The sequence below is a fragment of the Lathyrus oleraceus genome, chromosome 1 (genome assembly GCF_024323335.1).
Source record: "Lathyrus oleraceus cultivar Zhongwan6 chromosome 1, CAAS_Psat_ZW6_1.0, whole genome shotgun sequence".
NCBI classification, from domain to species: domain Eukaryota; kingdom Viridiplantae; phylum Streptophyta; class Magnoliopsida; order Fabales; family Fabaceae; genus Lathyrus; species Lathyrus oleraceus.
Window position 1 is genome coordinate 188183556 of NC_066579.1, and position 8202 is coordinate 188191757.

The window sequence follows — 8202 nt, forward strand, 5'->3', positions numbered from 1 at the left end:
TCATTTGTGTTGGAATTTTAATTCTGTTTTGTTAATGCATACTAACCACATTTGTTGTTTTGTGTTGACACGTGAATGTGAGATTTCAAACCATCCAAGTTACCCATTACACTTTTATTCATTCAATTAGCTTGTATTGTTTGAAGTGCCATGCCACTTGTATGGTTTAGGCATGCCACATGGTTTATAATTTGTATAATTCTTTTCATTTTCATTTATTTTTTATTGTGTGGATCCTTCCCCCCCATTGTGGGTTAAATGTCCCCCATCCCATGATCATGTAATAACTTAGGTTTATTAATTTTAGTTAATTCATCATGCATGCCAATTAAAAAAGATAAAAAAACAAAATGATAAATAAAACATTTCAAAAGAAACAAAATGTACTTGATTCAACGTCAAGTTTTTTTTTCCAAATAAAACTCACACCATTGCAACGTGAATACTTGATCCAACATCACGTACTTACCATCCATTCCATGATCCATGATCCATCTCTTCTCCATTCTCTTCTCTACCTCATTCTATCTCTCTCCTCCATTCTTCACAAACATTTTTCACAATAAACTCAAACACTTGATCCAACATCAAGTGCCTTTTTTTAAACCTTTTCATAACACACTGGAATGCAAAAATGGGGCGTATGTGCTTGTACACAATATTCAAGTACTTGGGTTGTCGGCCTTACCTAGCTTGAGGACCTGACACTTGATTTCCCCCTTAAAACATCTAATGATTCAAACAAGTTAGATCTAGGTGCTATGAAGGAGAAAAAGGATAATTAGGACTCTATTGTCTTCTCGACTACCAAGTACTCTGATTGTTGGTCGTACTTAGTCAAGGGTCATATAGTTGTCTCCCTTTAAGTTCCAATGATTAGACTTTCCAAACTCTTTCATAATTCAAATCTCTTTTTTGGATGAAAAAGAGTGGTTAGGATATCATTATCCTCTCAACTCCCGGGTTTTTTTACTATTGATTGTATCTAGCCAAAGGTTTAATGCTTGTCTCTATACACAAAATCAACCCCCAATAAATCAAATCATCTTTTTCCTCAGCGCACCCTCTTCAAAACCTTTCAAAAAGGACGTGTTACGTCCGTTCTACTGTGAATGACGCTTAAGCCTCCATGTGTGAGCAAGTACTATTAACTTCTAGAGTATGATCCAAGCGCATCCACTTTACCACAAACAAGCAAATACTTCTCGCTCCCATGATAGAGTATACAATAAAGTGAACAGTAGTACGCGAATGTCAATATTGTTGAGTAAAAACAACCAAACAAATGTTCCATTTATGAGCCAAACTACGAAGCTCTGACTTCCTTATTGCATGTATGATGATGTGTAGGCACAAGGGCCCAAATCCTTGGCGAGCACACTAACTTAAAACTTATTTTCTCTCCCATCTCATTCTTTCATCTTATTCCTGATAGCAAGCAACATACATATAAACAACATTCATATGCATTTGATACGAGCAAGTGGTTCCCATGGAGTACCATGGATGTGAGGGGTGCTAATACCTTCCCCTTGTAGAACCGACTTTCGAATCCTCTCTTGGTTGCAGACCATTCTTTCATTTGGAGTTTTATCACTATTTTCCATTTCCTTTGGAATAAATAAACTCCAGTGGCGACTCTGTATTTTTCGCGGCGCGACAATCCCCTACCAGACATTGATCTCCTTATCGATGGGTCCTCAGACTACTCCACTTTGAGCTTCATGGATTCATACTCGGAGTATAACCAGATTTATATGGACCTCATAGACGCTCCCAAAACATCCTTTATATCGAATCATGACAACTATTACTACAATAGCATACCCTTCGACTTTTAGAACGCTAGCACCATCTACCATGACTTATGGACATTGTGTTCACCCATCAGATAGGTTGGAACCTATAGGTCCATGTCGACGACATAATAGTGAAAATTATCAAAGGGTGCAGCCATGTTGGAGATTTGGAGGATGTCCTACAATCAGTCGGAAATATGATGTGCGCTTGAATTTAGCCAAGTGTTTTTTAGTGTTCGGGATGGAGATTCCTAGGGTTCATGGTGACAAGAACATGCATTAAGGCCAATTCGAATAAATGTTAGGCAACCAGCACCCTGAGAAGCCCCCATGATAGTCTGCAAGTGCATAGAAATATTGTAGTAATATAAAAGAACGTCGAACCCACAAAGACCAATTATCAAACGTATCGTTATCTATCGTTGCTATGTAGATTTTTTTTAAGGCTATTGATAACAATTTAGGATGAAAAATAACTAAAATAAAATAGTTTAGATAAATCAATCAAAGTTGGAGACCAGAATGCGGTTCACATCGACCAACAATACTCACAAAGTCATATTTATTTATAATTAAACTAGGATAATATTTACTCATGAGAAAAATAATTAATTTAAAGGATATGTTCGCTTCCGTGCAGCTGGAACCGGGTTTTATCCTAAAATCTATACTTCTGCTTTCGCGTGTTAAAGTGCAAACTCATGTTTTTTAAAATTAATTAATTTTACTAAATCGAAAAATTATTTACGGTGTAAAAATAAGTTTAAAGGTATTATCGGCTTTTGCTCGTCTAATACTGGATTTTAAGCTCATAAACGCCTATTTTCGCGTGTCCGTAATAATTAATTTTACAACTTAAGTAAAAGGTGCTTTCGTAGTGCAGTTAATTAAATTATTATTTTTTTCTAAGTCGAATACAGGTTTCGTTCTTTCAAATATGAACCGTTGTCTCTAAATTATGCTTTCACAGTAAATATTTTCATAAAAACGAAATAAAAATCAGTCCCTAAACAAATCCCATTTTAATCATTAATTTTATGACTAAAATGTGAGCATCGTCTATACGATGATACTCATATTTCGGGCTCTTCAAAATTTAGCCAGACATATTGCAAAACAAACAAAAACAATCCTGATAATTAAATATAAACGTTCTAAGCGTATTAACTATAATAATAAAATCATATAAGCACATGCAAGTGGTATTCAATATAAAATCAGTAAAGTAAAAACCTGGAACTGTAGAAACAGAAATACGTATGTTATAAGAAAAAGCTCCATGTTTTGGTAAGAGGAAAACTTGAAATAAAATCTGGAAAAATTATGGTGGCGCGATTACAACACGAGTGATCCAATAAAAAATTAGATATTTATAGAATATCAATCTAAGATGTATTTATCACTCGGAGTGAGTAAATAATCACTTTTACAAACTGACTTTTTAATACCTAAAATAAAACTCTAAAAAACTTTGTCACTTCTACGTTCCAAATGGTCTTATTTATAACCTGAAACTAATGTCAATAACTGATAAAATCGTGCCTTTTGAGTGGAGGAAAGTCTGGAAGTGGGAGAGAAATATGGAGGACAAGTGGACTAAGCAACGCTGCAACGTGGGTATTTTTATGGGTTTAGGGTCCATGGCGGGCACCATGGTCGTGGTGACCTACCCGTCATGAGTCAAGAAGCCATGGCGGGCGCCATGATCATGACGGGTTACGTGTCATGCACCTGAAACACGTATTCCCTCCATTTGTTTCTTGTTGTGGCGACTCCCTGGACCTTTAAGGGTCATAGTGCCCGCCATCACCATGTAGTGGGCATCATGACTGCTGCAAATGCAGGTTTCGCTCCCGTTTTCGCTATTTTGCACCGTTTTCTCGTATGGAGGCCTCTAAGTGATAAAAACCTGAAATGGACATAAAAATACCAACATAATACCATAAAATAAATATAAAAATACTAAAATATGCATGCGAATCAAATAGAAAACACAGTACTTTTTTGAGTTATCAAACTCCCCTACATTTGAACTCTTGCTTGTCTTCAAGCGAGTCAGCTAGCATATAAAAATAGTGTGACGCAGTAGCTTAATTATAAAGACATAAGGAATGGATAGGCATTGAAACTACCCATATGTGGCTAATGAAAATTAGCTCGACTAGGATCGACTCAATAGGTATTAATACAACACTAAGGATATTGTAACAACACATACCACTCTCGAGGACACAAGTCTCCCTCATATGCATGCTAGTTCCAATCATGCCTTTGAATAAAACCCTTATTTTCCTATTTGTCTTAATCCTCTTTTATTCCTGACAGCCACATTAAGGCCATTTATCTCTCATGCAACATGGTAGACGATCTGTTAGTGATTATGATCAAAACATCTTTTTCAATTTTTCAATTTTTCTTTCTTTTTCAAAGATGCATTTTTTTCTTTCTTTTAAAGAATTCAACCACTTTTTTTGGGATAAATGACCGTGTGAGGGTCACCTAACTTAGTAAATGCGACTTTTTCCCTTTTTTATTCATTTTTTTAGCAAGGATCATTCACTTATTATTCGTCGGCCATCCTACTTAGTGATGCAGATGGTGCATGACTGGATATAAAAACAACTTTGATGATTTTTTTTACAAATAGAAACTTAGATCCGTTGTTATTTAACAAGCATTCAAATAGATCATAGGAACAGAAAAATAAAAGGATCAAAGATTGGTACAAAAGAGCCAAAATCTTCATTCATTTAGATCAAAGTAGATACAAGGATTGAGCATAAAATTATTTCAGAAATAAAGAAAAGTACAACACAAAATTCAAATTGCATGCTTTCATCCTTTGAGTTCTTTCAATTCTTCTTTCAACCTCTGTATCATGTCTTAATAGAACAAAACAAAGTTGATTACTGAATGGTGGGTTTTGTTTTTGTCCTGGTCTTCTAGAGCATCCCTTAGATTCCAAGGCATGTCCTTGGTTATCCAATTACAGAACTCTACCATACTTTTTAACTTGTCAGGATATTCATCCTTTTGGGCATGCAGAAAGTGGATGGTTCCCTCGTAGGCTTCCAAGCTCGTGTTCGCATGCTCCCTCTCACTCAGCCAATCTAAGATTTCCTCCTGCAAAGAGTCAAATATATCTTTCCAATGTTGTTCACACTCTTGAGAATTTTCTTTCTATTGGCACTTTTCTTCCCATATCTTAGGTGTAATTTGAGAAGCTTCCAAAGCCCTCTCTTTGCGGTAGCGCTCTTGCTCTAACCTCACTTTGGAGTTCCGGAGGGAAATACTGAGGTTTTGTATCTAAGCCTCAAGCATATCTCTCGTTTCTTTCTTTTACTTCATGGCAACCTTCCACCAATTCTCCTTTTCTCAACAATCTCTTTCATTTAGCTTCAATTGGAATTTATACTCTTCCTTCTCAACCTTTTCCTCATTTTCCTCGAGTTGTGTCTTCTTTCTCCCAAATTTCCACTTAAACTCATTTTTCTCATTAGTGACACGATGTAGGTTGCTCTGTAGCTCTTTATTTTCTTTGGTAAGCTTCTCCATGGTTGCTCTGAGTCCTTCCGTCTCCTCAATAGGGATATGAGTAGGTTTAGGCCCTAGAAGAGGAACAAGCATCTCTATACTGAAAGGCATTTTGATCGATCTCACCCTTTCCCTTATCCATTGGAAGTAAGGCTCCTTGGTGATGCAATTCTTATTTCCTATGTTAGCTTTTCCCTTCTTGTTGAAATTTTACCATGTTTTCTTAATTCTTTTGAGCAAAGCAGGGTTCCTAACTCCCAGGTGATGTAGTAAAAAGTCTTCCAAAGATTTCTCCTCGGGAGGGCCCTCCATTGGGTACCAAAGTTGTCTCATAGATAAGACTGGATTGACATTGGTGCAGCCCTGAGTACTAATGAGTGGTATGTTGGGGAAGTCCCCACAAATGGATATAATCTCTATATCATCGTACTCCCTGGGGTACCATGAAATATCAATGGATCAAAGTGATCCCATCCTCTAGGGCCAACTAGAATTTCTTTGTTCCAAAAAGGGTCCTTCCTCGGGAAGATGGGTTAGCAGCCATTTGTATAGTAGAGGAGCATAACAAGCAACCATTTATCCTCTCTTAGCATTCCTCTAACTTATATAATAGAACACATCATCCAAAAAGGCAGGTACAAGATTCTTCATGAGGAAGATGCAAATGGAAGTCATGTCTATGAAATCATCCAAACTGGGGAAAAAATGATTCCATAAATAACCAATGCGATCGAAGCATAGAAAACCTTCCAAATTTGAGCCTCCAAAAAGGTGTAGGCTCTCTCTATAAGGAACTTGAGTGAGAACCCTTCGGTATTTTGTTTGACTTCTAGATTTTCAATAACTTCCTTCTTATGCATGTTAAGGGCGGCGTATATAACCTCATGTTTTAAAGACTCCTCCACACTCATAAACAGTAGCTTGTTTTTCATAGGAATACCGACAAGATGTTCAAATTCCTCCAACGTTGGTATTATTTGAAAATCTTGGAATGTGAAACATCTCATTGGAGGATATAGACTTGGGCCAAGGTCAAAATTACCAAGGGTCCGCCTTCTGGTGTAAGAGATTGAGCTACTTTCCATAATTTTTCCCAAAGTTGATTTTGTAGACTGGATGGAGCTGGGAAACCAACTCATGCAGACTGGCCAACTTAGGATCTTTGAATTTGTATGAGTATGTGCTTCTTTTGTTTGATCCCATACTCTTTGAATAACTATAACTCTTATTCTCTGGTTCCTTGGAAACAAAAATGCAAATGTTATGTTTTGATTATGCAATGCATGTGCATGGTTTCAGGATCACAAGTATAATCAAGTTCAGGTTGGGCAGAATAACAGGTAAATACTGGTATCTCTAATTATAGGAACTCCATATGTAGGCTTTACGGTTGATATATTCCTAGACTCATGGATCCTTCTTAAGAATATTACTACCGTGACGAAGGATCATCGGATGATAATACGCTCAAAACGATCTCTTCTAGGTAAGGTCTTCGTATTGTCCCAACAAGGAAGGTACCTCGTGGGCTAATACTACATAACAATCGATTCCAATATTCTAAAAAGGTCCCTAGAGTCATCAATCCAAGTTGACAACATTATCGTCGTGAAGAAGACTCGTCGGATAATAACACCTCCAAGATAATTTACTCTAGGCGGGGTGTTCATATCGTTCCAACGAGGAATGCTCCTCACGGACTGATACTACACAACCACCATCTTAATCCTATGGTTTTTCTCAAACTCGGATAGAGAGCATATCTCACAAAGTGCCAATAATCAGAGATCCCCACAAGTGTCAATGAAAATGAATCAACAGATCACAAATTGCAATAATACAATGAGATAATAACAAAAGCGGATAAAAGAAAATAAATCAACAAACTAAACTAAGTTATGCTTGGCTCTCTCTAGCCAGGAGCTAAGTCTCCGACAGTCGCATCTCAAAAAACACGATCCTTTGCGAAGCGTTCGCACGCTTGTGGAAAATGTGTTTGAATAGAATCTCCAACGAAATTTATTTATTCCAAAGAAGGAAAAGAAAAATATCTATAAAACACTTAAAAGAAAAGGAAATGGTCATCGCAACCATATTCAGGTTCGGGAGTCGATTACACAAGGGGAATGTATTCGCACCCCTCATGTCTGTTGTACTCAACGAAAACCTTTTAGTTAAACTTGCGATGAATGTTAGTGAATGTTAATTATTTTCTTTGACTTAATGAGCAAGAAAGAGAAAGGAAAGAAAAAGTCTTTTTGTTTTTTTATTAATATGCCTGACATGATTTCAAAATCCTTCTCCTAAGTATCTCTAGGTGTGATGGAGAACTCAAAGCTATATAGTTCTACTTAAAAAGAACTATTTGGTTGATTTCTTTTAAGGAATGACCCTTTAAACATATCGAGTGATTAAACCTTTACTCGATGCTCACTATTGGAGGCATAAGTCTTTGTTTGTTTCACGTCGGATATGGATAAAGCATACTAGTTTCTAAAAATGTTGTTGAAGGCGCACAAGGGCGGAAAACAAGTTTGATTTGTTGAGTGTTTTGTTGGATGACGATTACTCGAACGGTCGAGTAAGGCAACGTATCCAAACAATCGAGAAGAGGAATAGAAGGCTCTAGACCATCTTTTTTCGTCCTTAATTGTAAAAGGATTTAGATAAGTTTAATGTATTTTGGATGGACGACAAATACTCGAATGGTCGTGTAAGGCTACTCGTATCCAAATACTCGGGGAAGGGAATAAAAGGCTCTATACCACCTCCTTTTTCGTCCTAGTTATTACGAAAATGAGTTTGAATTAAGTTTTGATTGTGAAAGAGATTTGAGGTGAATCGGATTAGAAGTTTTTATTGGATGATA